At 51.7% G+C, this 9,034-nt stretch overlaps 1 pseudogene; it reads right to left on the bottom strand.

Moving 5' to 3' along the window:
- Positions 1 to 2,369: 2,369 nt before the first annotated feature.
- Positions 2,370 to 8,181, bottom strand: LOC142566278 (adiponectin receptor protein 2 pseudogene; annotated as a pseudogene).
- Between the last annotated feature and the right edge of the window lie 853 nt (positions 8,182 to 9,034).

Below are 9,034 nucleotides of genomic sequence, written 5' to 3'. Positions count from 1 at the left end.
CCGTGGCTAGCCCGTTTTTTTCTTTTTTTTTTTTAGTTTTCTTCCGCCTTCTATCCCAAGGCTGCCATCTTACTGCACACTTTCCAGTGGCTGTCACCCGCATGCTATCACAGAACATTCATTTCTGTTCTCTTGGTGCGTGTTGTGCAGAGTTCCATTAGTTTTCTTTTTTTTTTCTCTCTCTCTCTCCAAGATAAATAAGTGGTGAGCTTCGGCACTGCAGTAGAAAAAAAAATAACATATGTCCTCCCATAATCCTCGGATAGAGCCTTTATTTATATTTCACCCTATCAACAACGGCCCTTCACGCCAAGCTAAGGAAACCGATACAGCGTTATAGTTAACAAAAGATAGTCTAGGCACACATTTATCTTTTGTTCGTACTCTGCTCTTTCCTTCGTAGTGTAAAGGTTTGGTTTGATAGCGCTGTGTCATTTTTCTTCCCTCCAGCTTTTTTGTTCTTTTTTTTCCCCTCATTGCTTCCTTTTAGCTAATATTCTGGGACAGTGGGCGAGCTTTAGCGGCGGAATCTCCCAAACTATTTTCTTCCCCTACGAGGACTTTTCGCTCGTAAATGACAACTGTATACAGTAACTTCTCCTGCGTTCAATAAGGCGTTTTCGCTGCGCTCATTACGCAGCCTTGACGTCGCACAGCTAGGAAGCACTGCTACTACTTCATTAAAAAGAAGATATTTGTGTCTGCACTGATTACCAAATCCGTCAGTGCAATCATTTTTCGTTTTATGACCCGAGAAAGAGCTTGTGTTTGGAAAAGGTTGCGGTCCTGTGTCTTGGCATACCACTCGAAATTAACGAGCAGAAAAAAAAATCTGAAAGATGCTAGAGTTTCTGGGGCCACAGGATTCTGGCGACACACAAATGGGTATACACCTGTTACATTGAGATGTCTTCGCCGTTTGTGTGGTTGTACGACGAAATAAGTCAGACTGATCTACCTGCTGTTAGCATATAAAGCGCGCACAAAATCGCGTTTCGCTCGTGGTAATCGGATAGACCAGCCGATTAACTCGAGCGAATAGCTTGCTTTGTGTTTCCCACATACCACCACGGCGACCTCCACGTTGCTGTGTACTGGAGCAGTGGCTCGCGGCGCGGCGCCCACTCCAATCAACAGGCAGAGCGGGCGTGCATGGCTGTATAGAATCGTCACCAGCATGCCGGGAAGAACCTCCACGCTGCTTTCCGCCCGTCCATGGACTGCGTGGACAGCAGTCCCTCCACGAACCTTCGGCCACGAGGGGCGATCACTCAGAGCAGGTGGGATCTCGTCAGAAGAGCCTGTGAGCCGCTCGCGCATGAGAAACAGAAAAGCAAAAAAAAAAAAAAAAAACTCAAATCGTTTAAAGTAATTGAGAGCTTTAGATTAGAGGAACGCAAGCGTTGAGGCTCCCTAATTTAAAGCTCTCTAATGACAGAACGGCCGGCGTGAAGGAGGAGTTGCTGCGCCACGGACGCTGCTTGTTCTGGTCACTGTCGTGCATTGACGTCAGATAACTTATGAGGTCACTTTTTCGGTGTGGATAACTAAGTGTAACCCCGGCCGCGGTGTATGCGGCTCCTGAGACAGCCTATCTAATGACGGTGTGCGCACTTGGCGAAATATCACCTGCGGTCTTCGAGAAGATTCGTAGCTTCTAATCGACTGGAGAAATGAAGGTCAAGAAGTCTGCGAAACGTCGTATCATCAGACCTGTTGTAGAGCTCGACTGCCTCCCATCCGAACCAAGATGGTCGGACTTTCATTATACCGGCTGGCAGTATCAAATTAGAATAGACACACGAAAAGACAAGTACAGAGTCCGTTCTGCATTGTTTTCTTTTTTTCTCCTTTTTCATTCGCTTTATTGGTCTTTGATGACGATGCATTGGCGCGACACCTCAAACATCTCCATGGTGAAAGAGAACGGGCACAGGCTGCGCGCGACAATCTCCGTGCGTGTAACGCGAGGCCAGTGCTCTGTGCTCACTTTCTCTCCAAACACAATGAATCATGGACGTTCAGGTGAATGTAATGGTCTAACAAACGCCCTGAACATTTCTACATCCAGAAAAGCGCAACACTGACCCAAGTGTAACAAGAATGTATTCATCCACGGGCTATCAGCTGAAGTTTGTCTGCGTGTACTTAGCCGTGACAACCTATTGTAAGCCGTGTGTAGTATCTCTGCTTGCGCTCACTTATTGCATATTATTAGGGGGAAATTATTTTTTTATTCGTGACTATAAAGGACGGAATTCGAGCACAAACGTTAATGGGAGCGCTAATGCCTCATAATAATCGTAAAAAAAAAAGAAAACGTGAACGGGATCATTCGTTCACAACTCAAGTGATGATTACAACTGTGATTGCCGAGGTTTTTCTTTTTTATTGGCTACCTTTCAATACCTACACAAGATCATATCCTTACAGTTATGTTTGATAAAATATTATTCTCAAATGTCTTAGTTTAGTTCAGATATCGATTAGGTACGCGCGTCCTCTCACAGTATTCAGAATTGTGCACTCGATAACGCTCTTTAAGCAGTCGACGCATAGCGACATTGCTGGATTGGGATCGGCAAAACGAATAATTTTTGGCGATTCAAGTCGTACGGGCCGTTTTACGACTTTCTGGATGTAAAAAAAAAAATTAAAGGCTGTTGAACTACGAGTTCAAAATGTCGAGGTCCGCATCGCGACATGGTAACAGTTGAAGGCGGACTACAATCAACCAGTACGCACGAACGTGTGCATGAACACAGAGAAGGCGCTAATTTCCGCACTCGCCAACGACTACCATGGTCGTCGTGCTCTGTGGAGCAAATCGATAATTGGTGTCTTTAAGTTGAATATCTGCCCTTGGCAGAGACAACAAAAACGCCAAGTTATTGCTGCTCGCGCACTGTGAACGGTATAAGTGGAGCGGGAATAAGACGCTTCGACAAATAAACAAAAAGATGCTAAAGGGAGAGAGGCGCTCGCGGTGCGCAAATCCCTCAATGTAAGCCATCGATTTCTTTTCTTGAGGGTAGGTGGCGGGAAGGGCTCAAATGTGAAGACGTGCAAGCTGTGTAGTAGTACTATCTATAGACTTATCGGAGGTGTCACCAATGCAATATCTCTGTAGTTAAGGCCGCTAAATTGTCTGTGCGTTGCGGCTAAAGAACCGAAATATATAACGGCGAACGGTGCGAACCGTTTGCCTTTATTTACTTAATACCTTTATTAACACGCTATAGCAAACAGTCGTCTCTGGCGCCGTCTTCGGAGGCTCGCACCAAACGGTCAGCGGTATCAAAACAGTTCCTCCACAGACGCCGCCTATCTGCCTTAGTGCACAGCGCTAGCGAGTGCGGACAGTTCGCTATTTCTCCCATCAGTTCTTTCCAAGCATTGATTTGATTTTACCTTCATTATTGCATTCTTGTGTCGTTGCACGTTGTAGCTGAATGCTATTTGGGTGTATTGCACCGAAGGGAATGGTGTGCGTTAGACGCAAACAATTTTATTGAGAGGGAAACACTACACGCACCTTAATATTTTAGACCACAAAAGTGGCGTCGTGGCTTTGAAAAAAAAAAAGGAACAAGCCACATCTTCATTAAATCTGCGCCGGGCGTATGTATGGTGGTGCGACAACGGAGATCTTTCGCTTAGCCTGATCACGCTCGAAGCAGGCGCACGAGTCTGTGCGCACAAACATGAGTATGCGCGAAGTGATCCGGATTGTGCGCCTGTGCTGTTGCGTCGACCGGAGCCAGGAAAGGTGCCAAGGCGATCGCACGAAGGCCAACAATCGTGGCATCTTCCGACATTGGCGGGTACTCGGCCTGACGCGTGCCGGTAGAGGTGCGATGCCACCTTTCACTTTGCTTTGCTTCGGGCGGACACCAGCGTGTTCACGAAAACGCCGTAACATAACTATAGCACACGAAGGCGGGGCTCTTTAGATCCATGCATATCGCTCATGCCTGACTAGAGAACTGTGAGGAGAGAGTGCAACCATGCGGAGACCTCTAGCGCCAACGCTCGAAAGAAAGGCGCCCGTGTAGTGGCGTGCGCAGTTCCCTCCGCGTCGCCCAGCTCGCACACTCTGTGGTTCGAAACCTGACTGCTCATTGAGTGTGACGTAGTCAAAAGAACATCACTGGCGAACAGTCGGAGGCGTAGTCGACTCTGCGAGCACACTCCTAGTCTGTTCTATATACTCGGGGAAGCTAGGTTTCGCACCGAAAGCAGCATTATATGAGACAAGTGGGTGGCTTAAGAGAGTACTGCGCGCGCTTCTCTATTTTTTTTTCCTTTCCATTTTTCAGGAATGCGACCCGCGTTGCATCCTCCGGTGGCGCGGCAAGCCACCAGCCCGTGATTTGCATGAGTGCATGCCATTTCTTTTACACGTCCAAACGCTAACAAAGAGTATAACAGAAACGCGTGAAAAAAAAAATAAAGAAAGGAGCAACAAATAAGCGGCGAAGCAGCCTATACGCGGACCTATGTACAAATGGAGTGCCACTTTGTGCCAGTTGGTCGAACCGCTACGCGATACTTCTTGATTGAAAGAGGAGGGCGCTGGTGCGCGAAATGAAGCGTGGTCATAGAGTGTAGCCCTTATCGCTCGATACGCAACGCGCCGCTGTAACACCTAGGGGCGAAAACATTGCATTGCACCCGTGAAGCACCTTGATTGTTGTCTAGAGCGCCACTTCACTGCGGTTCCTGCCTTAGTGGACTCGGAGCCTCCATGGCGAGTGTGCTGAAGAGCAAATACCTAAAGGAGTTCGCGCGTTTCACTTTTTTTTTTTGCTTTCTCCACCGCTCAAATTACTCGTCAGCTTTGAAAAACTATTCGTTTGGACAGCGCCCTTAGCGCACTATTTATCAGCCAAGGCGCACTGCTGGTCTATGAGGAATAATTGCATTGAATCACTACGCTATGCTTGTCGAATTACCGACATCTCGTGCTTTCTGGCTTGGCGAGAATCTAGTATACCTACATGCGTAAGCTGACGGCGCGATGTTACGCCCGCCGGAGACGGACATATAGAGATATCTCACCTTCGTTGTTGTGATAAAAAAATAGGAGGTGAAAGACCTAGATGAAGGACACGCTATCCGGAATCATGCGACTAACGACCTGTAAGTATCCTGTGCGCGTTTTGCGTCCCGAGAGGAAGAAAGCATGCCTGCTCCCAGCGAGCGGTACTGATCGAGCCGCTTCTCGCTATGCTCTGTGCCATGCTATGTGCAGCGCACAGCCGGAAGTCGACAACCGAGCTGCCTGAGTCTTTTCTCAGGATATGGGCTTATCGTGGGAAATTGCTAGAGAGTGATATAGAGGAAAGGCAAGGTTAAAAATACTGCTAGATGTTTTGTTTGCACAGTCATTCAAAGGCGACATTCTATTTTTTTTTCTTTTAGAAAGTTCTCGAGCGCACTTGGTCGGCATGCATGCAGTCACTTTCGCTCACTCGCGACCCCTTACGGGATAAAATGGAAATTTTAAGTATATGTGACATTTTGTACTGTACATAGGCAGTCGGAATCCTAACTGTACAAGCGCCCGAGCGGGCAGTAAAATTGCTAGAGGGCTGATGCAAGTGTCGCTGAGAGAGGGTTGGGAAGGTAAAGGTTATGGTCAAGCTTTTCGCTGTCGACAAAGCACACCAAAACGGTTCAGGAATCGCTGTTACAGTTTGCGCTGTCTTCAGTTCATGCGTGAGTATTAATGTCTTCCTCGAACGGAAAGAAAGACATTTTGCATAAAGCAGGTCAAGTGACAGATTGTGCAAGCGACGGCGCGAATTCTCAGCTGTGCATGTAATCTGCGCAACCGAGAGGACGACAGCATGTGCAAGCGTATCTCAACAGTGTCGTCACCTTTGTTACGCACGCTGTAAGCTCGCTGGTTAGAAATCCAGCCATGGGCTGCTTGAGATGCCCAGTGTCTGTGCTTGAAGATGTGACTCGCAGTTTATGTGTTATTGGAAATGCTCCCCTATAGAATTCTTACTCTAATCTACGTCTGCTCTACGCTCTCACTTTCATTTTTCTTTTATCATGAAGGTTGAAAAACTACGCGAGAAGTTAGAGATGCTTTGAGGTGCAAAGAGCAAAGTATATAGTACAGAACGAGGGCACGAGATTAGCGGCACTCAGGACATCCAGCAAGGGACAGAGTAACCCAAGTCAACGTCGCGGCACTGTGGTTTCAGATAGCAAAAAAGATCCTGTCGAGGGGCACATTGGTAAAGTTGCATTCGAAAGGTACCCCTCCGACGCCAGCGGGCACTTGGGATGTGACGACGCCCGGCTTCCTGTCGGGGCCTTCGTCGCTCAGGGCCGCTTGCTGCAGGGGCACTGAACGAAGAACGGGCCCCGGCTGAGTGCACGGGCGGAGGCGTGAGCGGAGGGAGCGACAGGTCTTACCGTGTGCACCTGCTCGCACAAAACCGCGCATGGTGAGCGAGGAAGGGCGTGCGAAACCGAACTCGGCGAGCGGCGAGGATGCACCGTCAACGCACAGCAGGGGTAGGCCGGCGGGGAATATAAAAGTATGCAAAATAGTCCCTCTGTCTGTCCTAGTGGCGCGCTGTAGGGGAGGCCCTCCGGCACGTGTGTGAGGCGTCGTCCCGGTATCACAGAAGCTCGCTATTGCTTGCGGGATATGGTCAGGCGTGGCACTGGGCGCCGATGGCCGAGTGCCGGTACAGCGCCATGACGCACAGGCAGCGCAGGTGGATGTAGGCGCCCACGATTACGGCCAGGTGGAAGAACTGGTGGCTGTGGAAGAGGATGTCGCAGCGGCCCGGGAAGTAGCGCTCGGGCACGCGCAACGCGTACAGCGCCACGCCGATGAGTGCCACCAGCGACATGGCCAGGAGCCAGCCGTAGGCGAGCTCGAAGAAGGCCAGGTGAAGGCCATGTACTGCCACGAAGTGCACGCCGGGAAGTAGTGAACAGCTGACGGCCAGGCCCGTGAAGACTGAGGCCCGCAGCAGCCGAAAGTGCGGCCGGCCGAACTTCTCCCACATGGTCAGATTGATGGTGACCACGCACAGGGCGTAGCCCAGCAGAAGGTAGAATAGCTTGGTGCGCGGCTCGCACCAGAAGAGGAAGTGGATCCAGGGCGTGAAGCAGCCGGCCACGATGCTCACGATTCCGCAGTAGTCGAGTCGGCTAAAGAACTTGCCAATGTGCTCCGAGTGGCAGTGCATGGTGTGGTACAGCGTGGACGTGAAGAAGCAGAGGAACACGCAGAAGAAGAAGGCTCCGAACACGGCCTGCTCCGCGAGCGGCAGGTTGTGCCGCCACAGGAAGAGCGCGCCCGTAGTGGCGAACGCCAGCGAGCCGAGCAGGTGCGACCAGATGTTGCCAGTCTCGGTGTGCACGCGGAACACTGACAGCGCACAGGCGCGGAACGAAGGCAGCGGAGGCCTGTGCCCGTGGATCAGGTAGTCGTTGTCCTGCAGCCACTTGGGAAGCGCGCTGAAGTGACACACGTCCCAGTGGGTGAGCGTCTTCTTGGGCTCCTCGTCGAGCCGCACCTCCACCAGGAACTTGCGGTGGGCGTCGGGCCGCCGTCCGTTGACGTCGAGCAGCGGCTCGCCAGTCCGCGCCGGGCTGGCCGCGCACGGCTGCCTGAGTCGGACAACGGGGCCGTCCGGCACGCCGGGGTCCGGGGGCGGCTTCTCGGGCTTCTCGGGCTCGACGTCGTCCGACGTGTCGTCGTCCAGGAGCGCCGAGTCGGCCGCCGGCTCGGCCGGGTACAGCTCGGTGCGCAAGGGCTCGGCCACCTCGGCCGCGCCGTCCGTGTTGCTGGTGAACATCGTCCGTCCCGGGTCACGGCGCGCCGACGAGTCCCGCGCGCAGCAGCTGTCGACTGTCGCTGCCGACCCGCCGGCGGTGAGAGCGAAAGCCGCCTGGTCCCTCGGGTGACCCAGATCGGCCGAGGGAAGCCGGCACGCGCCGCTGCGTTTCCGGCATTTCCTCGTGGTCCGCGCTATCGGCGGGCTCGCGCCGGCACGCCGGCGGCTCGCCGGTCGCACATGGCCTCCGCCGGCGATCCTCTGGTCTGCGCACGTGAACCGCAGTCGGACCTCGGGGCGGCGCAAGCGCGCTGCGCGGGTGACGTCACACCGCATCGCGCGATCGATGGGGCGAGCCGAGCACGGCAGACCCGACTGGGCGACGGATTGATCGGCCGGCTTCGGCTGTGGCTCCATCCCAGCAAGACGGCAGCGGTGGCCGGCTGGCGCGACATACAACGTCTGAGCCGGACGCCGCGCACGCGCTCCACAGTCAGACACATGACACCATCCCAGGCAGACTATACTTCACGAGACATAGAGAGCAACGAAGAAAGTTACTCGTTAGCTTGGAAGACTGTCTATACTGGTCGCCTCCTCACAGTTTTGTGGCTGGGTGTGGCGCAATATTGGGGTCTCAAATGTGTTTGATGTTCTGTGCATGGTGTAAAATGTTTTCAATTCGCAAATTATAGTAACATCTACCTTAACAAAGCCATGCGGTTGCAAAAGAAAAACTAACTTCTTTCATCGCGCGTCTTCCGCCCGGAATAAGCAAGTCTGGTATGCGAGTGCTATGTTCATGTGCGCTTCCTAATATATTTTTTGTTGTCTTGAGCCAGCGTGTTTCATAACATGAACTAAGCAGTTGGATAGGAATGCCTAACCCCTGATATTCTCCGCCAGGTATAAGTGCCTCAATGTTTATATTCTCCGCCAGGTATAAGCGCCTCAATTGCTTATACCTTGGTCAGTTGCTTTAATAACTTCAGTCCAATTTGAAGTCCCTGTGTCACCGCCAAACTCTATGCCTCCTGGGAAATAAAAATCTGCACCTCCAAAAAAACTTCCATAAGTTGACTCAAGAGTCATTGTTCAGCCTCCCTTGGTACGGCAGCTATTGATCTATAGTTTCGAGGACTGCTGCGGCGGTCGCCGCAAATGAAGCAGAGCATATGCTGCCTCACAAAATTGTGGCTTGCCAGCATAGACATTCCGCAGCT

The sequence above is a fragment of the Dermacentor variabilis genome, unplaced genomic scaffold, assembly GCF_050947875.1.
Source record: "Dermacentor variabilis isolate Ectoservices unplaced genomic scaffold, ASM5094787v1 scaffold_12, whole genome shotgun sequence".
NCBI classification, from domain to species: domain Eukaryota; kingdom Metazoa; phylum Arthropoda; class Arachnida; order Ixodida; family Ixodidae; genus Dermacentor; species Dermacentor variabilis.
The sequence above is the reverse complement of the archived record's forward strand: the minus strand, read 5'-3'. Positions and strand labels throughout refer to the sequence as shown.